Raw genomic sequence first — 24,644 nt, 5'->3', positions numbered from 1 at the left:
TTAATTTCAGGGAGAACTAATAGCTCCGTATTTTCTCCCATCATGCTGGAGCACTAGTTCAGCTCATGAGAACTACGAAGAGGACGGGGCCTTGGCTCTACTCTGACCCGGTGGAAAGAGTGCCACCTACTGAGCCTGTGGCTCGGTTTTGCAAACTTAAGTGTGCAAAGCATAGTCTTTCAGTCAAATTCTGACTCAGTGCAATCCAGTGTATTAATGATATGAGTCGATGTTGTTACACTGCAAGATGTGTCTGTACAAGCCAAAGAAAACTAAGATTTTAGATGCTGATAGCTAGGAAATCTTCCAATCTCCTTCAGTGTAGTAACAAAATAATGACGTAATAGGGAACGCGTGTGTATTAAGTTTTGTTAATGTAAAGCTGATAGAAGTGCAGCCATCATGTAATCTCAGCATATGCTGAGAAAAGAGAAAGAAAAACTTTTTAAAAGCATAGCAAAAGCTGTTCTGAAAGGAAGAAAATTATGATGGCTGGTTCTGGAGAAGATGTAAGGACCATGTAATGTAAGGAACAGAGAAACAATTGAAGAGTGTATAACTGTAAAATCCTTACCAAACACTTCATAAAACTTTTATTGCTCGGTACGACAAACACTAACATACAGCTCTATAAACACCATGGTGTCTTTGAAGTGTGTTTCTTCTATTTTAGATCTATAAACTAGTTGGTGTACCTACCTGCTTGCTTGTTTTTGTTCTTATCCCATTTGGTTTGTTTAGGAAATACGATCATTCTTTCCTAAAGATTTTGCATTTTACAGTGTGTTTCAGCTTTGTCTTCGTGGTTACTATGTTGCCTTTGGCTCAGCAGGATTCCTATCTACCTGATACGTTACTTAGGAGGCAACCATCAAATCCAACAAGTTAAAATGTCTCCCAGAGCAGGGTAGAAAGCACACTCCCTGCTCTGCGCAATGTTAGCTTCTGTAGCCGGATGATGACGTTTCTGTCATTGTCTACTGCTTTTACGTGATTAAGTATTGTGAAACACAAGATGCTGCTCATCATTTTGCTCCCAGCCTCCAAACAGGTGAAGTACAACATACATTTGTTCTGTCTTGAACAAAGAGATACACTTTGCTGTTAGAACATGATTTAAAATCAGAGAAGACTTCTGGGGTTTGGGTTTATTTTTGGTTGGTTTTTTTTTCCCCCAATGAAAGTTGACATAAGTAATTTTTAATCTTATCCATATCTGATGTGCTTCAGTTGAGGCACCGATTGCCTAACATGAGAGAGAGGAAATAACTCCAGTTTATTGAATCTTTCTTTTCAATCTTTATTAGGGCAAATTAAACTAATGAGTTGTATGCCTTTGACTACAGCTAGTTATTATATGTTCAATGATTTATGTTTGCTTTACATATTAGGAAATTTGTGAACATCTGGGAATATTCTTTCTGTATTGATTTAAATAGTTATTGACCCATTGTTCCTGTCTACCAGAAGTTTGGAAGAGCAAATGCATTAATGGTGCTATAGCAGAATTTCCCTTGAAGGTCCTATTGGGACAGTGTTGGATCAAATGATACCGCTGGTTGTGAAAGAAAAAAAACCTTTACCAGTAGTACCTGTGGCTACTATTTTGCTCTTCACTGCCATGTGTCTCACTGTTATCCTCTGCACCATGACAGGAAAAGATTGGGTGTGGTAATTAGACTGCTGACCTGGGACTCATCAGAGTAACCTGGTTATGCATCTGTAGTCATGGGCAAGTCACTTCTGTGGGCTCCTGTTTCTGCACATCTTGAGCTTCCCTGGTAAAACGTTCTGCAAGGAACTATTGTGAAAGAAACACAAACTACAGTGAGCAGTGCAAAAATCACTTCTATATTTCACTCTATAAAGCAATGCATGCTGGAAGGGAAACTGCCCTGCTGGTCTGGAAAAAAAACCCCAAAACCCAGCAATGTTACTGTGTGCACTGAATAATCTGAACCTGGATGAAGGCAAACACGTGGCAACGTGCACATTGGAGAAAAACGTTTGGCATTTTCCTGTTGCTCAACATTTCACTGAATATGAGTCTAATCTATGAATGCTGTCTAAAGGTTATTTTATAATCTGTAAGTTTCATTGCTTGTTAACAAACTCGAGGAGCAGAGCAGTCTACAGAGGGAGCAATGACAAAGCAGCTTCTTTATTTCCTGCCTTAGTAGGGTAGAGTAGCGTGCCTGCATTTGTCAGCGCACTCTGTTTTTTATTCTTGGACCAAGGCAGCAGAGGAAGCCATCTTACAAAAGAGGAGCTGAACATTTTTAGAAACCTCAGAAGTATGTGTTCTTGTGAAAGTAAATTTCAGTTGTTTGGTAAAACAGCCAACAGCATAGAGATGACCTGAGGATTTGCATTAGACTAAAATCCTTTCTCCCTTCCCTGCTTTTTTAACTTTTTCTTCTGAAAAAGCTGTGAGAAAAGGGACTGAAAGGGGGAAACAGAAAATCATGTTTTCCTTTGGTCCAGGGGATTCCTTAAAAACAAAAAGCTCTTTGTTTTTCTTTAGCGAGAAAGGACATAAAGCCTGATCGCGCTGAAGAGGCTGGCTCTGAACTCGGGGCATCAAAGCGGCGCTTTCCGACGGGTATTGGACACGGCAGCATTTTGCAGGGCTTGGCTTTCAAATCAATGCTTCAAACTCTCTGCCCGCCCCTCACTCGTTGGGGATTTCCTCTCCTTCTTTGCCAACAACAGCGACAGCCACGCGCAGAAGGTCAAGCCGAGATCCGTGGACAAGGGCAGGGGGCCTAGGGCCGTGCCGGGATGAGGCGCTGAGGGCCGGCGGGGAGCTGCGCCGCGGAGGGAGGAGGAGAAGGAGGAGGAAGGCGGGAGGAGGAGGAGTTGAGGAGCCCGGGCCCGGGAGCCTCCCCGCTTACCGCACTAGGAAGTGACGCTTTCTCCGAGTCCCGGAGAGAAAGAAACAAAGTTTGTTTTTTTTTTTTTTTTCCCTTCCTTCTTCTCTCCCGCCCCCCTCTGCAAACAGCCGCTCCGCGTTCCCCCGCGGCTCCCGCCGTGCCTGGCTGCGCAGGTGAGCCAGCACGTTCTCTTTCTTCCTTCTCCTGTTTTCCGCGCGTTTATTTATTTTTTTTTTTTAATTCGCACGATTTGCTTCCGTTTTCCTGCCATTTTGGAGAGGGGGTGTCTTTCCTGGGGCTTTTCTTTTGGGGGCGGTGGTGCGTGCTTTGTTTGTGGGTGCTGGGTGCAGGATGAGGAGCAGAAGTACCTGTGGAGGTGACGGGGACGGCTGGCTCCGCGCCCGGGCCGCGCAGCCCCACGGGGCCGGGGCAGCGGCACTCCCGGCCCGCCTGCTGCGGGGGGCCAGGCTCGGCTGCTGAGCCATCGCCTCGTGCTGTACCCTGAGTTGTTACGGGCGCTCCGGAGGGGTTTCTTGGCGGCTGCCTGGCTGCGGCAGCGCTTTCTGGATGTGTCTGTGTCCGGGTGAGCTGCCTGCGGATGGAATTTTGGGGGGTTGGTTTGGGCTGGGGGGAGGCTCTCTTTGCTCGCGGCGTGGCGGAGCGGGGCAGCCCAGCGTGTGCGGCGGCCCCGAGCGCTGCGTGGAGAGGGTCGCATCGCCCTGCTGGGGTTTACGCAGTGGAGGGGGGTGGGGAGGAATTTGTTAAATAATTTTTGAAAAATCCCGTGCTCTCAAGTGTACAGCTCTTTTCTGGCAGCAACTGCAAAAGACCGATTCGTTGCAGTTTAGCAGTAAAAGCTGACAATACACCTACGCGCGTATGTGAGAGTCTTATATAATACTTACGGGGTTTTTTTTAACAGGCGTAAGCAGGATTTATTTTTGGTTTATAAAGTCTTGTGTGGTTGCAGCTTGCAGAATTAGCGAAATATTCTATTAGCTTAGCAGAGATTTACTTTACGTCCTTTTAAAAACATCTAATTTTTTTATAATAATTTGATTTCCTTCCGACTACGTGTTTTGAGCTTAGTGTAAAGGCCATCTGTACTGGAGCAAGCAGTTAAGGGAGGGGAAGAGAGAAAAAGAAATGTCCTAATGCGGAGACTATTAGGTTGTTTAGAGGGCGAGACTGCAGTTCCAAGCAGCAACAGCAGCAGCTTTATGACTGTGTGTAATTACAGAGTGATTGCATAGGACAGCATTGTTGGAACGAATACGTATACACAGGCTATTGTGCAAGATTTCTGTACCGAACAAAACCTAGTTTTGCATTGCAAATGCTAAAAAGAGAATGTATTGTGCATTGAACTGCCACATTCCTCTTAGACTACTTCGTCGTGGAATTAGAAGAGGGAGGTGGGAGAAGTGGAGTGAGGCTGATTGTAGAAATCACGATCTGAAATACTCAGCAGAAATGCCACTAGTAGTCTCTGAAATCACAGCAGACAGAAATTGAAAGCTCATTGAATCTGCGGGTTCATGCTTCTAAAGTGATTATATAGCAAGTGAAATCCAAGCAGACTTGCTACAGTCCTGCACGTTTAGTGTAATTCTTGCTCTGGTCTAGTTTTTTGTGTGCTTGTGTGGGAAAAAGACCTATGTTAAAATAAGCAACTGCAGTTCAGATAGCTTGCTTTGAAATTGAGAGAAGAGCATTGGGGAGAGTTTCTGTGTCAGGCCACAAAAACTTGGAGCTTGAGAGAACTACCAGACCAGAGATACACTCAGAGCATGCTGTTTCAGCTTTAACTCGAAAGTTGCATCTGGTTCAGTGATCTTGCAGGCAGTGTTGGCTGAGGGATAGTATGAAGCACTGAGAAAGTGTGCCACTGACACTGTATTAGCAAGGCTTTTAACTAAGTCTTTGAAGAACATCATAATTACGCCAAAGTTCTTGTGGGTACAACTTAACGTCCCTTAGACTTCTTTTTCAGGGATGCTAGTTACCTGTTATTTTTATCAGCTTAGTTTTGAGAGTACTTGGAATTCAGGACATATCAGATCTGCAAGATTTCACATCTAGTGCTCAGAAACTGGTCTTTCTAACATTAGAGACAATTTTCTAGAAGTGTTATCTTCAGCTGTTACAGCTGATGTCTTAATAAATGCCACAAAGGCTTGTAAAGTATTTTGAGCACTGCAATGTAAAGTACTATAAAAATGGAAAGCTGCTTTAATTTTTATTTTAACTGAACACAGATCATCTTATTGGTAGTTTCCTCAGGTTTTCAAGAAAATGCTTCATATAAAATGTATGTGGCTTTGTTAACAAAGAATGAAGTGATCTGCTGACAGTGTTTTTGTGTTTTGTTTGGGGTTTTTTTTTGTCATTTGACAAACTATGTTAGTGATCCTTCTGTAAGTTTATTGGAGCATTTTGTTTTAATAAAAAATACGAAACAAATATATGCTAATCTGTGCATTACTGTGATGTTCTACTTGCAGATTTTTCTTGAAATTGTACTTAATGTCTTGATTGACTTGTCAGTCTGTGTTATACTGGATGTTTTAATGTAAGAATTACCGCTGGAGTAGTTCTTAAAGGTTTCTTGAATCATTTGTGGTAGTGATACAGTATAATCATTCCTTATGCTAAGTCTTTTGCTTTTCACAACCTATGTGGTAGGAGGGAGTTTTAGGTCAGGATTTTTTTGACTTGTATACAAAGAAGTTGGTAATTTGCATGTCCTTGAGTCGTCCTGTGGTTCTCAGTGGAATTAGTCATAGATATATATACATTTGTGTGCATGTTAGCAAAACAAAGGTGTAGCTGTGCTAGCCTTTAACCCATCCAGGTGCATGTGAGTAGTGGTGATATGAAATGATGAGGGCTGTAGCACAATGAAAGCTTTTCAAAAAGCCTGCATAAATGTTCCAAATGTTAGTTTATGTTTTTGCATTTTCACTCTTCTGGTCAGCTGTCAGTAGTGGCTGCAGAACCACAGGAGAGATTTTCAAGCCTGTCATCCCTTTCATGACACTCTTCTGTCAAGCTGCTAATCAATCCCTTAAGTTGCCCCTGACTGAGGACATGCAGCCTTTTTTTGGAAATGGCCACCTTGGTGACAGTGGCAGCAGCAGTGTCTGTGTGGAGGTGTGCCCAGGCATGTAAGGAGACAAGAGGGACTGCCATGAATCAGAGTGGAAGTCTGTCTAACCTGTGGCCCTGTTTGCAAAGGTTTATATGTTCTCTATATGGTTAGCAGTTCTTGAAGGATTTCTACTCAAGAAACTTACCTAGTCTTCTGTTGAGCTTAGGTAAACATTTAGCAAACACTTTTTTTAACCTACTGATCGAATTGTGGGATGACAATGTTGGTAAGAGCTGGGTTTTTTGTTGTTTCACTTTTTCTAAACACCCTCCCCCCTCCTCCCCAATAATAAAAAAGAAAACATCCAAAATACCAAAACCCTGATTTTTTTTTCCCTTTGGTTTTTTTGTCTGAAGCATCACATGAAATCTTAGTACTGGTTGCAGTAAATTACAGTTTATGCTAAAATTAAACGTAGTAAATATGAATGTTGTCTGCAGAGTGATTACTTACATTCTAAGAGACATGAAGTGATAAATAAACCACTTTTCTTTGAGTATTCATAGTGTGAAATGGGGAGGTGAGGGAGGCAGGAGCTCTGGTTTTGCAACACATGCCCAAAAAGCTGCAGGTTCTGGCACAGGCAAACCAAGGCTCATGAGTCACATCCAAAGGGAAGACTTGTCACTGAGCAATTTGTAAATAGGAGGGATGAACTTCTAATTCAAGGCAATATCCTGAGGACCTTCCCTAATAATTGCAAGTGCGGCAGAGAGCTTTATGTCCAACAGGAGTTACTTGTACTTTGAATCACACGTTCCCCCTAGTGTAATTTGAGCATTCAAACGAAGAAATCCTCGTTATGTGTTACAGAGGTCCCTGAAAGAGGTGGCTGGTCAAGTAATAATATAAGTTTTTGTAGCTTCATACCAGCCACTTGCATTCCACGTGGAAGCTCCTTGGCAGCTCCAGCAGCTCGCAGTGTACAAATGGCATGTGTCTGCAGCAGGAGGCTGCTCAATGAACGCTTCACAATGCTTTGCACAACTTCTGTTTCTGAACGGTCTCCAACTGTAGCCCTTCTCAGTGCTCTGCTGATCAACTCCAGTGACTGAAAAAGTTACGAGGGAAAGCTGTACTCTGCACACCGGGAAAAAGTGCGAGTACGTGCATTTTGACTGGAATCGGTGTCCAGGTATTTAGGAGCACCCATTCGAATGTGGATGCAGGGACAATATTGGTAATTAATTCTTTGCTTTTCAGGCTCTCTTGGTGCTTTTTATTGTATTTTGTGCAACTGACAGCCACCAGATAACCAGGCTTAAATTAATATAATTCATTAATCTGTATATAATATGGAAGATGTGCAGATATTCTTTGAAATGTACATATCCCAAAATTAATGTTCTTTTTATGTACAAGTAAATGACATGAATGTCCCTTGTTGAATTGACAGCTGGTGTTAATCAAAAAGTTGAAAACTGGGAAAAACTAGATTGGGAGGGGGTGGCAAAGTGTTCAGTGTGTGTTAATTTTTTGTTTTTTCTTAAAGGCGTTTTGAAGGACTTAAAGCAAAGCATAGAACAATGCTTTCCTTTTTACCCTTAATTAGTCAAAATTAATGTTTAAGTTCTATATAGTTTGACTTTAGGATTGGTAAGGATTTAAACAATTTGAGGGCCTGAAGTAGTAAACTGAGAAACAGTTCTGGTATCTGTTTTACTAAATATGTTACTGATACATTACATGTTCAGAGTTGGGATGTAAAGAGACAGGAAGAGGAATCAAGTCAGTATTCATGCTTTGGGGTTTTTTTGCCACTTACTTTCTTCTCACATTGATTCTCAGTTGCTTGGCTTTCCCCATCATAGGAGAGATTACAGTGCAATGATATATATTGGTATATCCTCTTATCATTTATTTTAGGAAGACAAATTAAACGTGTATGTATGTTTATATGTACACACACTATTCTGTTATATACCCTTATGTATCTCATTTTATAACTCGGTTCCCCTAAGAACAAATGTTTCTTTTCCTTGTTGTGCTAGAGTACTGTTTGTGAAGTTTTGTTTGGATTTTTTTTGACAAACCATGATGAAGTTTTCTGTTTGACTGTTTGTACTGTTATTTTAACCTTGAATATAATTCTGTATTTTGGGGTTTATCTTAATTTGTTGCCTTTGATAATGTTGCTTTTGTTATTTCTAGAATTATGGTGACCAAAATGTGCATGAATTATAACTGCAAGTTTTGTTCTTGATTTTTTTGGGGGGGAGGTTTTTTTTTTGTTTGGTTGGTTGGTTGGTTGGTTTTTTCCAAGGGCTTGTAACTGATAGGACTTTTTGAAATAATGGTTTGGTTTTGCAGCCTGTCTGTGGTACAGTGTTGTATGGTGGATTTCCAGCTATCAGAGTGGCTGCTTCCCTTCAGCATGGATAAACCAGAACCTGTTGTTCTGTGGAGCTGCATGTTGTGGGGCAGTCAGCCTGCTGAACTGCTTGTCACCTTGTCTGCACAGTGCATCATGATGAGGTCCAAAGTTGAAACTAGTCCCAGAAGTCTGAATAATCTCCAAGTAGCCTTGTTATGGTGTAGTCCATAGGTAAAAGTGCATTTCTGTTTGGATCCCAAGTTGCATGAGGATGTTGTGTGATTTCAAACTTAATCAAGTATGCTTAGGTGTGGCCTTATCTGCTATGCCTGTGTACATCTGGGATTCCTTGAGCATCTCCTTTTCAGCCCCTGCATATGTCACCTGGTAATTTGTCATGAATTGCAGTATTGTTTACAGTTTTATAGTAATGCAAGTCAACTACTCTTCCAGTTTTATAATACCCGTAGCTGTTCAGATTCTTCGTCCTGAACAATGGCCCTTAGACACACTGAAAATAAAGTAAAATGAAGTGCCATATGTAACAAGACTCTTGGGATTTTAAACTGTTTTGATTTCAGGCTTTTATTTCTCCCTACATAACATATTCTTTCATGCACTTCCTGGAAGGAGAGCTTGCTGTGTTTGTGGGAAATTACTACACTTGGGTGGAGAAGAATTTAGCAAAGTATTTTCCTATTTAAATTTAGTTTTATACCATTTGAGAACAAAATCCCAGCATTGCCAAATTCCAGGTGAGAGGAGAGAGAGCCACAGCTGTAAGACATTCTGATTGCTTTAGGAGATTCCGATGATGACACCTCAGGATACCAAATACTCACATATGTGAAACTGGCAGGGAAGACTGACTGCCCCTATGGTTTAGTTTGACTTCATGACTTTGAAAATTCTGAGTTGAATTATTCTCTTTGAATCTTTTGTGGCAAACTCTGGATGTTATCCTGCATGAGACATGCTATATATTGGGGACAATGATAGTATTTATAATATTTAATTAATATTACAAATTCATTTTGATTTTTTATTGGAAGGCTATTATATTTTCAAATTTTTAGAAAATATAAGTATATATGAGTAAATAATGTAGTCTTTCCAAACAGTATTTGTTTAAATGAACATGTTTTAAGGGATGTTGAGATTCCTCTGGAGGAGAAGAGGAATATATTAAAAACAAAAGCTAGGACTTTTGTCACACTAGTGAAGTATTACTGAACTGTTAGGCATTCTGGTTATTAGGGGCTTAAGCTATCCTCCTTGAATAACTGGAAAGCCTTTGCACATAAAGGGTGTGATTGTAAGTAAACTGTGCAAAATGTTGCATTTGATTATCGGCCTCACTTTTTTCCAATTTAATTTCAGCATTGAAGTGGTCTTTTGTTATTGTGATTTTCTAAATACATTTAAGAGTCAAAAGGAAATTTAAGTCATTTCTTTCCTTTTGAAGTATGGGACTCCTCCTTGTTTTAGTCCTTTGTCTTTGGCAAAAGTGAAATATTTCAGGTATGCTACTAGCTGACTTATTTTGCTGTTGCAGCTTTCTTTCTACAGTAAATGTACTGTAAATATTTCTGTAGAAAAATTTGATCCGTAATAAAAAGACCTTTTATTGCCTAAGAAGATAAAAAAAGAATGTGAAACTCCTTATAAACAATTTATTTTAATTTTGAATATGAGATGTAAAGAATAAACATTTGAAGAACTGAGGAATTAAAAACCTGCGAAGTCTGGTATAGCTGATACTATACTCGAGGTTTGCACTTTTTAACAGTGAATAAGAGGCTGCCTTGCAAGAAGCTTTGTTGAAGTCAGTGATGATTATTTTTCTATTTAAAAGATGAACAAAGCTATCTGAGCTTTTTTTATTTGCAATATAAATAAACCTAGTTACCTTACCTTTAGAGAGGAAATTAAAATACAGAGAGCTTTGTTAGCAAAAGAAGTAAAATGCAGATTTGAAACCTTGATTTGTAAAGTTTTTCTCTGCAACTGGAAGAGCTCTTTAATAATCATAATCATTACTACTGATATAAATTGCACACTGGAAAATTCAGTTTCCTTATTCAAGTGATCTCCTCTGGCATTTTAAAATGAACTAGCCTGCCTGTTAACATATGTATGCCATGATGCAGGTCTTTGTTTGTCTAAGAGTGACATGAACATATATTTGCTGAATTCTTAAGCACAGGAGACAGATGAAGCTTGGATGGACTGGTCATAAAGCAAAGGCATTTCCAACACAGAGGTGGCAGAGCAAGGCTAGAGACCCTTCACTGGCCTCCAGCTTGCACTGCTGCTTTTTAGCGACTTTATGGGTTTGTCCACTAGGCATCTCTGTCAGAGGTATCATTAGGCAAGTATGAGACCAAGGGCAGTGGCCCAAATACTTGTCAACACCAGCAATTGCTTGAATATCCATGTGTACGTGGATATTTTGTTAAAGGGCCAGTGTATTTGACACTTGAAGTTAATGTTAAAACACCCATGTTGGCAAGATGCTGCTGCTTCTGTGCTGCCTGAAGTGATGTTGAAATGGCTTTTGCTTTTTTCTTAACAGAAGTGTTTCTTTTACCCCAGTGGTGATAAATCAATAATCTGTTCCAATCCTGATCAGCAATATTCTATTGTTGTAGTACTATCAAGTTACTGTTGATATTTGTGGAAGAATGACATTTAGATGAAAGGGCAAAACTTCTTGTTTTTAAAAGACAACCCACAAACAAACAAGCATTCTCATGCTCACACAAAATAAGTAAGTGCCAAGATAGGAAGATACTTAGATTTAGAAATTCTTAGCGCTTCCTTCATGAGAGATATTGGTATTTAAACTATATTTGGAATTTTGACCTCAAATTGTAAATGCTTACTTCAGCCTGTATACTACCATAATAGCACACTCCAAGGACCATGTGACAAAAAGCAAAGAAGAAAACTCAGTATCTGAACTGGTTCACATGTTACTCAGCTAAAGAGCAGAGATGGCACTAATGTTTGCAGCAACCCTTTGGTGTCAAATACAGAAAGATAATTTCTTATGAAACAAGAAAATCCAGTTTTCTATATTCTCTTGAGTTTGAGATCTGAAGAGGGATGTTGAGTGTAATTCAAACCTGCATAAGATGTTTTGCTTCTGCTCTTCTGTCAAGGTTTACAAATGGTACTCCCCAGTTCAGTGCCCCCACTCTCCAAACCACACACCAGTTCTCTCTTTTTCCCCTCTTCTCCCACTGATGGGCTGAAGAGGAGAATTGGAGGCACAAAGGGCAAAAATCATGGCTTGAGATCAGTACAATTTACTGGACGCAGCAATGAGATAAAAGGAGCAGTAAGATCAACAAAGTAAGCCAGTGGCTCCCAATGGCTCCCTCTACCACATTTTCTCACAGGAAGGAACCCCTTTTCTCTGGAAGAGAGTCCCTTCCCTCCATCCCAGCAATGACATGAGATGGTGTAGAGTAACCTCCATGTCCTAGCCATGTCCCTCATGGCTACCACAAAAATTAACCCTGTCCTGGCTGGAACTGGACATCTTCACATCATGATCATTAATAAAAAAGAACTGCAACTGGTCTCAGGCTGCATAGATAAGCCTACAGTTTTAGTTTCATTTTCTGAGGCATTATGGTTTTCTGCAGGTTTTTACCATTTTAGTTTGAATAATATGTTACAAAGGTGCAGGATACACTTAGGCCTTTGGAAAGCTAAGCAATCCATAGGTGTCCCTTTTGTCAAAAGCAAATTAGAGGATCTCATTTGCTAGTGGAGGTTGCATTGCTGTGATAGGGCATCTACCAGCAGTTCTTATGGAGATCTGTTTCAGGAATATAGCCTGGAAATTGAAGCTAGAGGGAGTTTTCTAACATATTAATTGGGTTAAAATATTTAAGATGTCACAGTCATACTCTTCCCAAGAAGGCAATGGCTTTGTGTAGCCTTTTAAAATCTTAAATAAAATCTTGGTCTTAAACTTTTTTAGTAGCCTGAAGTGCTTTTATTGTTCTTTCTGTGGCGTCCCACCCTTAAAGGGAAGTGGTGATTTATGATTTCATTGAGCCTTTTATTCATACTTAGACACAACAAGCTGCTTATACTGAAACTAAAATGGTCAGCAATAAGGAACAGGTAGCCTGAGCTTAGAACGAGTCATGCTCTTTGCCCTCATGCAGAAGAGCATTTTGTCTTCCAGTCATGGAACTTCCTGTACCTAATACATGAGTCTACACTTGCATCTACAAACTGTTAGACGATTATAGGAGAAGTAGGACTAAAGACAGGCGGACCTGAAAGAGAAGACAACAAAATGCAATTCAGGAAGCATTTGGTGTTTGATGCCATAGGACATACAACAACAAAATGTTTCCAGTCTTCCCCCTTTCTTGCAAGCTCACTGCTGACAAGTAATTTACATCGCGTGTGCCGTGTTATCATCCTCGGTTTAAGGTGAGGAAGTCGTCTTCAACCAAGAGGCTACAAAACCATATTCTGACTGAACACTCAGTGGCATCATGTGAGTAGAAATGGAGATTTTGCCCCACACAGAGGAGTTGATTGATGGGGGCTCTTGATAGGGGAAGGTGCGGTATGTGTGCCTGAATTTGCATCTCCATGGCTGAGTGAGTGTTTTGTCAGCAGGCTTTGTAGAGGAGCCCAGGCTCTCTCACACCTCCTTGAGAAGGAGCTGACATTGCTGTTCAGAAATGGTTACTGGCACCCTCTGTGAACTTCCAGCAGATAGAGCACTTAAGCCTTGGGTGAAATAGCAACTTTTTCATTGAATTGCAGATACATGTTTGGCTATATTCGTCTGCTGTGGGCCCTTTTGACTGGCTTTTTCCTGGACTCTGTGATTAAAAGCCTGAATTTTGGTTCTCTGCTTAATCCTGTCATGTTTGTTCAAGAAATCTATGATGTGTAACAGAAGCTTCTGGATTGCACGCTAGAAATGCATGCATAGAAATGAATGCTCCAATTTCTGCATGGAGCAGATTGAGTAGTTTCCCTAGCCAGGTTACTTACTTGGTTCTCAATCATGTCAGTGAACAAAATTATTATCTCCCTTGTTCTGTGCACTTAGGTGATTTCAGTCTGCCTCTTATGCAGTTCTTTCATACTTTTCTGTTTCTCAGTTGGCTAACTTTGGTAGTGTCATTAAAAAGGTCAAAGATGGAAGAAAAGAAAGTGGTGGATCAACATTCTCCCTTGTAGCATGGGTTCAGGACATTTTTTACATTTCTCAGCTGCTCTGTTGTGGGGTTTTTTATTGTGAAGATGAATAGAACTACTCCATTTTGCTATGTGCTACAAAGCATTTTAAAAAGACAGTTCTCTCTGAGTGACTTGATTTATGAGAGAAGTACAGTTTGGAGGTGGAAGGATATTCTCTGTTCAGTGACAGCTCTAACAGAATAATTGTGACAGAATTTGCTTGGGAAAGTGCTCTAGGTTCAGTGTAGGATGCCTGGCTGTTTACAAGTAACCATCTAAGCCATACAGTTTGGATGTGTGGAGGCAATGTGAAAATCTATTGACATCTTTAGTTACTCAACTGGTTTATTTTTGGGAGCTCATGAGTTGGCAGAACATACTGACCCTGTCTGGAGGGGAAAAGCATAATGACTTTGAATGCAGGAGACTTAGTGAATATTTTGTGAAGTTACTTGCTACTATTTCTTTGCAGCAGCTGTCGTGGAGGTTTTAACTCTTTGCTTTCCCCCCTGAACATTTTTGCATATTGTTGTTATATTTTAATGAAAATCTAATACTAGTCTGTCAAGACAAAATGGCTCAATGCATCCTACGACAGATTTGAAGAGTATGAGGTTTTGTTGCTTGAAAAAGGGGGAAAAATATTTGGTGACAGATTGCTTGTTGATAACCCTTTGTAATATTCAACCATCACTTGAAACGGCTATAGGTTGGATTCACAATTGGTCCTGGACACAAAAGGCTACAATGTAGGAAAGACAAAGCAGTCTTGCACACAGGTAATATTGGATAGTGAGGAAGTAAGGAACTGAGAGAAGTTTTATTTATGTTCAAAAACACAGCTGTGTTTTTTGTGAAACTGATACTGCTTTTGCTCTGTGTGACTAGAGAGACCCAGCAGACAGAAACAAAAACTGACAGTAACAACTGCAAAGCGTAAACTTTGCTCTTCCTATTATAGATTTTCTGCTTGTGATTAATTTACACAAAACTATTACCCACTGTGCATAAGAAAGTAAAAACAGGATGTCTTTCTTGTAGTGTTCTCCTTGTAGCTACTACTTACAGTCCTGATTTGGAGAGCTGGTGCAAGGTTCCATGGAGTAAATAGGGAGTTTGTCATGGAAGAAGTTTGGTTTTCGGCTTTCAATGTTCAGTATTCTGACACCATCAGAAGTTCTCAACTGCTTTGTCAGTTTATTTGAAAACAACTTCATTGCTGGAAATAACTAACTTCAAAGCATTTTGCTTGATGATACTTGCAGTTATCTTACTGAAAAGTTAAAGTTTTGTTTGTAACTCTTAATTATTCCATATCCCTTTATTCATTCACACAATTAACTTGTAGTCTCACACCAGCATTGCAAGATTTCTTCCAAATGCTGAATTGTGAAAACAAATGAGTTACCAATCACTTCGAAGGAAAAGAACCACTGATATGACTTTTGTGTGTTACACAAGCAAAATTTAAAAGAAACCCAACAGGTGAAGAAATAAAATAAAGCACATGTTAACACTTGGCAAGCTGACCAGACTCACTGAGACCACTTTGCTTTAAAGGTGTCTTCTCCACCATCCTTTTCTTTTGTTTTTTTAAAGTAAGTACCTAGACTTACTTGTGGTGGTGGGTTTTTTGTGGTGTTTTTTTTTTTTAATATGAAAAGGAAGATCTGGAAAACTCATGTGTCCGGAACAATGTCAGCTTATCTGTTCAGCAACAGTCCCAGTTCCTTACTATTATTAAATACAATTGCTGGAAAAATGTGCCTTGAGGCAGGAATGTTATTTTATTTTTGACAGGTTTTTTTCCTGGAGTGTGTATTGGACATTAGTTTCAAACAGTTCTTTTTTTTTTTCCTCAGTCCTATCAGTGCTACTTTTCAACTTATTTTAATAAATTTATCACTTTGTTGTAAAGTTATATAACTAATCATTTTGGGACTTTGCTTTCCTTCCAATGCAGAAGTTGAAAATGTATATTCATAGCTTGTAGAAATGCCAAATAAGTAGTATAAACAACAGGAGAGGCTGTATATTGAAAAAAATAAATAAAAAATGAAAAATCCTAATTCAAGACCTAAATGAAATGAGTGCATTCCAGAACTCCTTTCTGTGCAGGACTCTGTTCTTGTGATGCAAGCACCTCTAGCCTCGCCTGCCTTTGCAGGGGTGTTCAGTGCCTGTCTGGCCCTGGCGGGGGGGACAGAATTAATGGAGGTGGGGCCTGGGTGTCCCCAGCAGCCACAGGTCGAGGCACGCCAGGCTGCCTGCGAGGGCAGGGGGAGCTGCCAGGTGCCTCTTTGGGCGGGCAGCCTGTGCTTCGAGACTCACAGAACGGGAAGCTCAGCTGTGCGGTGGACGCAAACTCTTTGAGAGATAATGTTTCTTCAGGCCATCACTCGGGCTCTTGCTCAGCAGCTGAAGCATTTCATTGGGAAATGCAACATTAGAAAAGCATGCTTTTAGACTCCAAGTGGCTTTGGAACAGCTGTACTGGAGCAGCTAAATAAATATAACCCTCTGTAAGAGGAAATAACTTTTCTAACAGATATATGCACAGATGGATTGTAATCATACTAAGCCTAGTGTTTGCCTGAGCAAGAGAGAAAACCTTTTAATAGAGATCTATAAATGGAAATTTGTGCTTATACCGGCTTCTTCTAGCAGCGATTAGAGAACACTACTCCTGCCTAGTGGGAATGAGATGAGCATCTCAGGGAGTTAGAAAAACTAGGTGAGCTAGGGAGACACCAGCCATGAGCTACAACAGCAATGTACATTAAAATTTATTGGTGCCCAGATGCCTACAAAAGTGTCTGGGAGCAGTTCTTTTACAGCAGTGTGAGTGGGCCTGGGTAACAGGGTTCTGTGTGCCAGAGGTACTCAGTATGCTCGGAGAGAGCAGGGAGCATAGCACTCCTGTCAGGGGGAAACTCAGTGTTTTGCTACGTCCAAAATGCAGGAAAATAAGATACTAAAACAAATTGCAAATTTGGAACATATTTAGCAATTACAGATACATGTCCTAAAATATTTTATAATAATAGAGCAAAGCACTGAGCTAAAATTATATGCAGACAGCACTTATGAGAGTTGCTGCTTCAGGAAGGAATTATGATTGTAAAATAGTGGATCAGGGAAAAGTTCATTCCAGGTTTATTTTCTTTTTTTTATTCATGAATGGGGGAGTCCTTTAATAAATACTTCAATTAAGTACTGTCCATCATTTAATTTTCAAATTCTAAGCTATTTAATGAAGAGGGAATTGTTACTGGTGGGATTTTGCTTTAAAACAGCAGCTTCAAACGGAAAGCAAATTGGTAGATTTAAACACCAACCTGTGTGTCTTAAAATAAATTGATGGTATCTCCTGACAGACATGGTGCCAGTAATCCAGAGGAGGCCTTGGGGCCATGTGATGAAGTTGCATGCCTTAAAGAGTAAAACGTGACTTAAAGTTAGTGCATACATTTGTAATTGTATGTCTGTGGTTTTTTTTCTTGGGGAAAAAAAAAAAAAGGGTTGGTAAAGTTTAGTGTGGGAGGGAAGAGGTGGAGAGGCGGTCAGTGATTGCTTTTAAACACTGAGGTTTTCCAGAATGCCTGGGAAGGACATGGTGCTGCTTCTGTGGTGCACGTTCGCTGAGGTCTGTGCGGCAGCAGATCTCTGGCAAGAGCTTGCTGTGCTGCACAGGCCAGTTTTCCACAAGCCTCAGCAAAGTTGGTCACCGTGGATTATTCTTTCCACATGTCGATTTTGTGCATGAAGCTACTTTAGGGAATTGAAGCCAAAATTCAGGAGTTGGAAGGTTAATTGTTTCCCTTGCCTTGTGTGTGTGTGTGTGTGTGTGTATGTGTGTGCTATTTGCTTGGAGGGAGAGGGAAGAGAGTGTTAACCATTTACAAGTATACATCTCCCCTCATTCTTTCCCAGAATGATGGTGGAAAATATTCCTAGGCTAGTTTAGTTTAACAGCTAAGTCATTCTCAATAGTAGAGACTGTTGTAAGTACACAGATTATGAGCAAGAAACACACAGGACTTCTATTTTGTTACTGAAGGATTAGTTCTCCACAAGGAACAGGAAAAGAATATGTCCATGCTCAGCTGAGGAAATTTTTACTGATGCAGCTAGGCAAGCAAAGTATATTTATTGCTATGGACTTTATTTTAAACCATTTTTTTTTGAAGACCACCAGAAGTGTCATTTTACCTACTTAAGGCATAGGAAGCTAAAAAAATGGGAGTGTGGAAGGGAATTTCCCTTTTTAACACTAGAGCTGCAGATATACTTTAGAATTTGACTAGAGAGCTAGTGAAATTATACTGGGAGCTGAGGAACTGACAGGTGGTATTTTTTCAGCTGCTGCTTTTAAAACTTGAACTTTTAAATCCAATGTCTACTGCTTTGTGTATGAAATTTTTCAAATTATTTTGAACAATTTGTAATATTTGAAACTATAAGCAGTTTTTCCGATGATGTTGAGAAAATCGGCACACAACATTTTTCCATATATAACCAAAAATTGCTAATTCCTCTTTGTCATGCAAATATCTGTGCATAAAATTAAAAGATATATATTAACAAGCAAAATGTTTTAGAAAACCTTTAATTTATTCAAGGAAAGAAGCTGAGAACTATAACAAAAATGATAAACATCTTCTTTTTATTTGGTGTAGCTTTTTATATGTCCAAATCCATCTTATTATTTCCAGGTAAGGTATAAGTTCTAAAAAGCCACCTTAAAAAAAAAAAGAGGGGGACACACTAAGAAGTTATTATTGTGGTTTAATTGGGTGGTTGGTTCATGTCTTTTGAAACAGTTTGAACTGCCATTATGTCTTTGTGGAACTAAATATGTTTAACTGGAAGGCATCATAATCTAGAAAATGGACGAGATGTACTGGAAATGTAGGAGCAAGAGGAAAGGCATCTGGAGGGACTGATACACTTGTGGTTTGAGGAGGGAGAGATTTTCTTCTTTCTGCTAGGTTTTTTGTCATCTCAGCCTTTTCTCACGTGTTAGCTTCCTGCGTGTTGCAACACGAATGGTAGCCAACCATTGTACTTGACCTCAGTCTGAAATTCGAAGTGTGAATCTTCAGCACTGGGCCTCTGAAAGTGCTGCTGGGGGGAGGAATCCCTGTCTCTGCACTGATGCTACTGTGAAGCTTTACACCAACACCAGGGTCACAAGTCTTGCAGAAGGTGAGCTGAAGACAGCTGGAGAGTGTGGAAACTTTGCTTAAGCTGAGCTGCTGAGTTTAGAAACATTTGCAGTAATACAAACTTAGCTTGCTACCTGCAGGAACTATGTACATATAGAAGCCATTCCTTTATCTAAACTTTTTCCCTTGATGGTCTGATGTGCAGCTAGCAATGAGCGTGAATTTTCTTCTGCTTTTTGGTTCATTTTTGTGGCTCTGACAGTACTTTTGTGACTCTGATTTGTCAGATTTTGTCTGCAAGGGAATCTTTTGTGCAATGTTCAAGATTTTCAGTAGGGCAGAGAGAGAACAAAACCACAAATACAAGTGGTGCAAGACTTAAGAAGAACATTGACTTAACGACTTCACCTACTGTAGTAGGCAAATGTCATCAGTTATGTGCAAATTAGTACTTGTTCTTTCTTTCTAAGCAATACTGTGACAGCATTTCTCATGCATAGCTCTCAAGGCTTGGTTGTGTTGCTGTATTTTTGTCGGTTTTCCCCCCCAGTAAATAGCTGTGATAGGTACATATCTTTTTGTGTAAAGGGGAAAAATGAGACTTCCAGTTTCATCTGTACTGTTTGCATTTTAAAAATTCTGGGCCCTATTTTATTTTTTTTCTGTGAAACCTGGCTATATTTCACAACCAAATGTGTGATGGTTCTGACCCTCCCTTCCCCCTCTCACCCCTTCAATGACAGAAATCTGACATTTGTTGCTGCAGGTCAAAAGAGTAGCCAAGGACCATGGTGCTCCTTGACTTCTGGGGCCCTCAGAAGGGGCAGTGGGAGCAGTGGCAGAGCCCTTTCCACAGTCTGCTGAAAGAAACTTTGTTCCTGTACTCCAGCTGCTGTGATGTGTGCTGTCTTCCGCTAAAAATGAGTTCACATTGCTCTTAACTTGTCCAGGTAAAACAGAACATTCAGTCAGAGAGTTCAAGGGGTGGAAGATGTGTAAGCTTGTCCCTGCACAAGTGAGCTCTGAAAACATGCAGTTCCAATGCATCCGTTCCTTGTGGGCCTGAAAGCTGCTTCTTATTTGTGGTATCTCAGATGTTGCAGTTGTGGGAAAAGAACAAAAATTCTTTTCCCTTGGAGTGGGAAGGTGGTGCAAAGATGGGAGGAATATATATATATATCATGGTAGCTGCTAAAAGCAGTGTCTTACAGGATTTAAGAGCTCCCTTTTTTTATTCTCTGATTCCAAATTGTGCTTTTATGCTTATGGTGATAGTAAGTGATGTAAACAGAAGAAAACTTGTATCGACGTTAGCCTACTTACAGGTATAGATAAATAAATTCCTTCCCTTCTTTCTTTATATGATTTTGTAATTGCATGCAGGGAAGGAATTGGGTGAGATTCTTCAGCACTGTCATCTAATTCCTAGGCAAAATTAGTAACAATGTCATGATTGCACCTGGATAGGTCTGCCTAGTGTCTTGAATTGCTCTGTGTCCCCTGGACACCACCACAGCCAAGGCTAGCATATATGCACATATGTCTTATAGGTGACAACTCTAGTATAAGCTAGCATGATATTTTTAGATCCACAATAAACCTGCATTGACTGCTATATGCTTATCTTGAGTTTATTATTATTCATGGCATATAGTCTCGTGGGCGGGCTGAAATAGGAAGAAATGTTTTGGAGAGGTTTCATGTGCACTTTAGCCAACCTTAGGATGGGATTTCAAACTGAGTAAGAGACTAAATATGATAGAAAGGGTAGGGCACTAACCTGACACTGAGTTAGGTTATCTCCTCTGACACAGACCTCTTAAGGCAAGTAATTTTAAAATCTCCCTCTCCCAGACATAGCTGTCTTCAATAAAAAGGGAATAATAGTAGTTCAATCCCTTAAAGAAGCATTGCCAGAGTATACGCTTTATGTACTCTTTAGTGCTGTTATACTGTGATTATGAGGCCATGCAACCATGTAAAATAGAAATTGCTGTAATTCAGTTTCTGTACTATAGTGCAGGAAATGAAGCTATGGACAATAAGGGGAGTACCTCTGGCTAGTGTTGTCATTTTCTTAAAAAAACAAGAAAGTCTAAAACCCCAACCAATACAGATCATGCAAGTGCAAGAGCCCTTCCCCTTAGCCTGCAGCTCCAAGCAGAGCTTGTGGAGAGTGCAAGGGCGTTGTAGAACACTGCATCTGTGGACTATCAGTTAAGAGATCTCTACTATGACACTGATGTGTATCTTAATGTTAGAGCTTTTCCACAGGTGAATTTTCATGTGCTTTAGAATATGTTGTGACTTTTATATCAAAATAGCCTTAAAATTTACCTCAGGGTGGGGGGAGTTCTATGGCATACTTAAAAAGTAGTGTTCTGTAGTATTTTCTGGATTTGGTATAACTGTTCAAAATGAAGATGCTTTACCCAACATCTTGCAAATGCAGTCTGTGGACAAAACTGAGATCAAGGAAATAGAAAAGAAAAACCTCATGTTGGCTACCTCTTTGGTTTTTAGTGCAAAACAGGCAGCTTTGTCTTTGTTTACCTGTTAGAAATCCAGAAAGTTGCCCACAACACATATTGTGAAGTCGAATGAATTGGTGTTAATATATTGCTTTAACAGTTGCAAAGTATTGCATAAATGGTGAGTATTCCAATAACATGAAGTTTGTTTATGGACAAGTTCCTTCAACTACTTTCCCCAAGAGAAATTTGTCTATGGTATAACAACTGGTAGAATGTTTTTCTGCCTTGGTGGATTCATAGATCTTTTCCAAATGGGGAAGAACTGTGTAACGAATGTCAGCCTGCTGATGAGAGATTGGATGTTCATTCTTATTGTTTGGAGATTTGTTGAAAATAGCAATGTCCTCAGATGCCGTGGGACATAAGCTGAACTAGTAACCTACTTGAAATAAGAGAGTGCTATCTAGCTGGTTTGAAAAAATCCTTTAGAATCCACTATCACAGAACGGTTTGCTTTGGGAGGGACCTTAAAGATCATCTCATTCCACCCCCCCGACAAGGGCTGGGCCATCTTGCACTAGACAGGTTGCTCAGAGCCCCATCCAGACTGGCCTAGAACTAGATGACTAGATGCATTCTGGATTGTAAAGGAACATCAGTCTCAGAATTTCTTTGGTGTGAGAGGATCAGGTTAATGGAATCCGTATACCTGAAGATGTGATTAATTCATTAGCCCTTCATTCCAAAGTGAGAACTATATTATGTAAAGGAACTTTTTTTTTTCCTTAGTGCTTCGTGATTTCTTTTGTAGATGGTCAAGTGTTTAGTGCAGATGATCTTAACAGCTTCTCTAGTAAGTCTCTGATCTTCCAATTATTTATGTCCTGGTTTTTTTTCCCACAATTTGCGAGGACTTATTCTTCCTGTTAATAGCAATCACATAGTCTGTATCTTTAGCTAATACAGCTGCTCAAAGTGTAATGTGGGATTATTGAACCAAAATGTTATGACTTCAATTAAAGTGTATTTATATTCCAGGACTCGCAGAACAAACTGTGCAAGTGCCGGATACTTCTGATCAGTTTACCACTCACAGAATTCCATGTACAGGTGGATTAATTCATAAACTTTAGTTTTTTCCATAGTATTCAACTTAATCATCGTGACCTTAATTTTGTGTTTTACTAACAATTGAGTCTTGTGCTCAGTTCAAAATAGCTTTGTAAGGGTTTTTAATAGAGAATACTTCTCCTCATGCTGTTTTTGAATGACTTCTTTCTAGTTAGAAAGGTAGGTTTCAGGTAGGCTTCTTGAGCTGAATCTTTAGGAAGTTTCTGACTTTGCTCTGGTTACATATGAAGCTGATGTCACTTATGCCCCATAGTGGAAGTGCTTTATAATCATAGTAAGGATACAAATAAGCCACTACAGGAAGCGCTTTGTATTTGATCCAGTATTGGTGCCAACCATCTGCTTTTTCCTTCCTCCACTGAAATCCCTGTGGCTAAAAGGAAGAGATTGGGCAGGTGTCTGGCAGGTAACTGTCAGGGAACTCTGAATCCAGAGGCCTGGAGAGTGCTTTGATTTTTTAATTAAAGATTAAGAAATCAGAGTGCTCTCTGAGCCCCTGAAGTCTTAAAACCTTGCTGTTTTCCACTGTGTGATGATCCTGCTTGCCCACATCTTTCAGTGTTCCTACTCCCAGTACTAGTGTGCATTTGCTTAGCTGCATTGTTGTAATGCCTGACAGCCCCAGTCATGGCCAAGAGCTTACTGTACCTTGTAACAGACCAGCACAGTAAAGAGACCCTTTTATAGTCAACAGTGACTGCAGGAATTCTTAAAAGACATAATTTTAGAAATTTGAACTAGAGCCCTGTCAGTGCTGTTAAAGACTGACTGCACTCAGTCAATACTGTCATCTGTTTGCTGCAAGTGTGTGGATGTGGGCAATCCAAGGTCAGCACTGCTTCAGCTTAGATAACTGCTGATAAACAGAGATATTTCTGGGTCAAGTGAGATAGAGGCAGGCATGTGACAAAAGAACAACTATGCTGTTGTGTGACCTTTTTCCTTCACGTTTTGGCTTACTCCCTCTTCTTTGGTTATCACTACCTTGATTGCGTCGTGTCTGAAATTAGACTTCTAAGCTCTTTGTGGAAGAATCCCCATCTAGGCTGTTAGTAGCTAATGTTAAAGATAATACAACTTTTATGACCTCAAAACATTTATTAATATCAATGTATTGGGTTTCAAGTATTATTCTCATTTTATGAAACAATTTGAAGTGACTTGCTTAAGATGCATGTCTGTAGCAGAGCTGGAAGCTGATCCCAGATCCCAGGGGTCCTGCTTGTATGTGTAGTCTTGTCTATTGTCCAGCCAGACTTGGGCAAGTGATAATGCATGCTTGATGGTCTTAAGAATGTCTGTGCCTAGGGCTCAGGCTGAGGTACTGAGTACATTTATGTTTCTCATGAAGAAACCCCCGGGAATGGCAAGTATCACTGTCTCTATGAACTTTCACCATTCTCTTCCCTTATTTGTTGCCCATTACCTCTTGCAAAGCCTCAAAGGGATCTGTAAAACACTCAGCCTTTGTTGTTCCTTACACTGGACGTCTGTGCAAGCCTGGTTTTGTTCTGGAGTGCTGAAGAGGTTGAGATGGGAACAGCTGAACCTGTAGCAATCTTCCCCGTTGCAGCCCAGTGCATTCAGATGTGTTTTCTTCTCAGGGCTAAAATGCAGAAAGATTTGGTCTGTCTCATGACATGGGGTGTCCATGCAATTCTGCAGTTGGTGTGTTTGTGGCAAGAGAGGCATTTGGACTGAAGTACATGTTGTGGTCATGTCAGGTATGTGAATGCGAGGGCAGGGAAAAGCTTTTGGCCTGCTCTTTGCCATTCTGACTTGGGAGCCTGCTGTGATTCCTGCATGTTGGTCTCTCTGTTGCTAACAACTGCCTTCCCAGACAGCTCCAAACAAAAAAAGCTTAAAATAACTGTCTAAGGGCTTACAATTAGAACTGTTAACCCATTTCCAGTGGGAAAGAATTATGTTCATGTAACTTTACAAAGCCTGAAAGCAGCATTTCATACTCTGTAATTACTGTGCTCCTTCTGCACTCTAAGGCTGCCCAAGCCTCTTCAGATCAGCATTTATCATTATGACAGATTATAATAACAAATATTCCTAATTTCAGTACAGTTTATAAACATTACCAGTATAAGAAATGTACCTATTTTATTAAAGGCTAAGCTTGGTCTGTGTTGCGAAGCCGTTTGTAAAGAAGGGCTTTCCTGTGTATGTGTTTACAAGAGGCTGGATTGTGGAGCTGCCTCTCTCGTAGTGCAAGACAAAGGACTAGTCTGGTGCAAATCATGAATCATTTGTTTTTATATTATGAGGTTGGCATGAAATTTCGATTATTTTGGAAACACT

The 24,644-nt window shown here is 40.1% G+C and overlaps 1 protein-coding gene across 3 annotated transcripts in view; it reads left to right on the top strand.

Moving 5' to 3' along the window:
• Nucleotides 1–2,880: 2,880 nt before the first annotated feature.
• MIDEAS (mitotic deacetylase associated SANT domain protein) overlaps nt 2,881–24,644 on the top strand; it is a 55,654-nt gene continuing 33,890 nt past the window's right edge. For 2 of the 3 annotated variants that reach the window (XM_039553106.1, XM_039553108.1), the window contains exon 1: nt 2,881–3,046. The gene's annotated coding sequence lies outside the window, so the exon portion shown is untranslated. Of the gene's footprint in view, nt 3,047–3,132; nt 3,457–24,644 lie in introns of those variants that run through there. The other variant, XM_039553107.1, reaches the window with a different exon arrangement.

This window comes from Corvus cornix, chromosome 5, assembly GCF_000738735.6.
Source record: "Corvus cornix cornix isolate S_Up_H32 chromosome 5, ASM73873v5, whole genome shotgun sequence".
Classification (NCBI taxonomy): domain Eukaryota; kingdom Metazoa; phylum Chordata; class Aves; order Passeriformes; family Corvidae; genus Corvus; species Corvus cornix.
This window is presented reverse-complemented; position numbering and strand designations above follow the sequence as displayed.